Here is a 3,297-nt window from a genome sequence, read left to right as displayed (position 1 = left end):
CCTCTTTTCTGGCATCCTACCTGGTGCACAGCTTCCATTCACTTTAATCTTTAATGAAGATATTCTTTAAACACTAAGAAAGACTTTAGATAAAACATGGCTTTTCTAGTAACGCTTCAATGTGACACGCCGAATTCGGTCGTAACGTCTGGGCCGGGTTTGGGGTGTTACAGTGCAAGTCAGTATGTATGCCTTATTTTCACATGGCCTGTGACATGGGTGTGTATGGTAGCCATGTGAGGCACATGGCCTGTTCACACGGGTGTGTGACCCTTAAATGTTGGAAAATTTTATAAGTTTCTCAAAGTTTGCATATGTTATCGGTTTAGTCCCAAACCACTTCTTAGCAAGTTTTAAGGTCTTGAAAGACTTAAAAGGGACAATATGATTGAGATGAATGGATTTTGATTATGATTGCATAAATGTATATGAATGATGTATATTATCAGGTAAGCCTCATAACCTTATTCTAGCGATGGATACAGGTTAGGAGTGTTACATAGAAGCCTTGGTCGACAAGGACAATGGAGAAGGAAGAATGGAGCAAACAAGTCAAGCCACAGAAAAACACCGAATTTGATTCTTGTTCCATATCTCTTTAATTTTTTTTGTTATGATGAACATATCTATGAATATTTATGTTGTTGGAATGGTTAATTTAATCAATTTAACTTGAATTTAATTCGTGTTAGGTTGATTGCATTGCATTTTCTGAAATTGTTAAAATTGTGTTTATGTTTTTATAGGCCTCGGTAAGATGCTTGATTAAGTAAAATCATGACTAAGTTATTCTTGCATTACAATTGTGAGGTAGCTAATGAATTAATTATTTAAATGGATTGAAATTCTGATTAATGGACACATTACTTAATTAGTGCATATTTAATCATCTAAGGTAGCTGAGGGTTAAATTAGCAACGGTATCTAACGATACATTCGCCTTGCATAACTTACAAGATTATTGTGATTAAACTGTTTTAAGGTAGGGATACTTTGTTACCTGATGTAGTCTTTTATGTGCTTATTAGATTTAATTAATCGTTTGAATTGACATTGGGATATGTACAAGAGGTTATTTCGATTTAATAAGTACGTATGTGCAATAACATATTTGCCTACTAAAAATTTGTTTAATCGGTTGAATTGACATACGAATATAGTCAATAGATGAATGGATTTTGGTAGGTGAGTATGTTCATAAGCTAGTAAATTATCGAGTTGCCGTGAATTTATTCATAACAATATAAACATAAGTTTAATAATTCTAAGTTAAGAAATGTAATTAATCTAACACAATTATGTCATCTTGATTAGAATCGTATTTTGAAATCGTGCATTTGAGATTTATTTATTTAGTTTACTTAGTTTAAAATCTTGGTTTTTAATCACCCTCTTCAAACAAAATATTTTTCTTCACCAAAGTGTTTTAAATAGCATTCAATAATTCTTTTCACAGTCCCTGTGGGTACGATAAATCGACATTTACTTGTCACTTTATTACTTGTTGCGATTGTGTACACTTGCACATTTCCGTCGTTCCAAGTTTTTGGCGTCGTTGTCGAGGACTATTTTAGAAGATATTATTTGTGAAATTGTTAATTTTGCATTTTTTTCTGTTAAATTTTAATTCCAATTTTTTTTTTGTTTTAGGTGTTTATGAGTATTGATCAAATTTTTTACTTACTTCCCGTAAACCCTGAAATTGAAAGGACTTTCTGACAAAGGAGAAGACAAGCGACCAAAAAAGGACTGAAGATATGAATTTCGAAAATCTAGGAGGAACATTTTTTTTATAATACTCACAATCTGATCATTATTGCCGATGATAGAAACTGTGCTATTCAACAATATGCCATTCCTCTATTCAACGAGCTCAATCCGAGTATTAGGAGACCTGAAATTGAGGCACAAAAATTTGAACTGAAGCCGGTCATGTTCCAAATGTTGCAAAATATGGGTCAATTTAGTGGATTCCTACTGAAGATCCACATCTTCATCTTCGGCTATTCATGGAAGTGAGTGACTCATTTAAACTAGTCTAGGTGACTGAGGACGCCTTGAGACTGAGATTATTTCCATACTTCTTAAGAGATAGAGCACAAGCATGGTTGAATTCCCTACCGTCTAGTTCCATAACTACATGGCAAGAGTTGGTTGAGCGTTTCTTAATGAAATATTTCCCTTCATCTTTAACCGCTAGGATCCGAAATGAAATCACTTCATTTCAGCAACTTGATGAAGAATCTTTATATGCGGCATGGGAGCAATTCAAAGAGTTATTGTAACACCCCAAATTCGGCCTAGATGTTATGGCAGAATCTGGTGATGTCACATGGAATGGAATTTTGAAAACTAAATTATTACAATAAAATCGTATTCGTTTATTACTCTTATTGATTCCAAAAAATCGCTTACTCAACTAGTCGATTGTTTAAAAACATAATTTGTTGCGAAAGCTTTAGAAATCATTTGTTTTATGAAAAACTGAGTTAATTAAGTAAATCTGTCCATTTTAGAAAAACCCCATTGCTTTTAGATAAAATCGTCTAAGAGACCGGGAGTTTAAAAATTACTGTAGCTTTTTGAAAGGAACCAAATTTTCCTACGTCCAACAGTTGTAAATCCATAAAACAAATAAAACCAAATTTGAGTAAAAGTTCCAAAAAGTCTATAGATTTCATCCCAATAATAAAAAAACCATAAACGAAAGTAAGCAAACTAAGATATGTGTGGCCACCATCAAGTCCTCTGTCGCACCGACCCATTTAAATCTAGAGATTACCTATGCACATTAAACAAAATGGGTGAGTTTATGTAAATTCAGTGTGTAATCCCATAGAAAACAAATAGCAGTAAACACAGTGCACAGTGAAAAACAGTCTTGGCCTAATCCCCTTTCAGTATCAGTAATGGTTTGGCCTTAGCTTAACCCAATATTAGTATCAATATGCACAAGGGCCTTAGCCCATCATAGTAGCTGTAATAGATATACAATATTTAGTAACAAAGTCCTACCCAACCAGCCTCTACACACCATCTCCGTCCAACCCTACATTTCATGTGGGGATTAAATCAACCCACCCATCACTACACTCCAGGTAGTACCAAATGCAGCACCAAATAGTAGTTTGTAGCTGAGCTGCCAGTATATTAGGCTTAAGAGCCTTGCAGTACACTTCCTCCAAATATCATCAACCCACCCCAATTTGATGAAACATATAATGGAATGTCATGCTATCACAGATCTATTAGATACACGTACAGTTTAATATACATGCTTATATATATTTTGCTCAG

General features: G+C 34.0%; 1 non-coding gene across 1 annotated transcript; it reads right to left on the bottom strand.

The window, feature by feature from the left end:
- Positions 1–2,198: 2,198 nt before the first annotated feature.
- Positions 2,199–2,303, bottom strand: LOC121212889 (small nucleolar RNA R71). The gene has a single exon (XR_005908263.1). It is a non-coding gene; the product is annotated as a small nucleolar RNA R71 (small nucleolar RNA).
- Between the last annotated feature and the right edge of the window lie 994 nt (positions 2,304–3,297).

The sequence above is a fragment of the Gossypium hirsutum genome, chromosome A13 (genome assembly GCF_007990345.1).
Source record: "Gossypium hirsutum isolate 1008001.06 chromosome A13, Gossypium_hirsutum_v2.1, whole genome shotgun sequence".
Classification (NCBI taxonomy): domain Eukaryota; kingdom Viridiplantae; phylum Streptophyta; class Magnoliopsida; order Malvales; family Malvaceae; genus Gossypium; species Gossypium hirsutum.
This window is presented reverse-complemented; position numbering and strand designations above follow the sequence as displayed.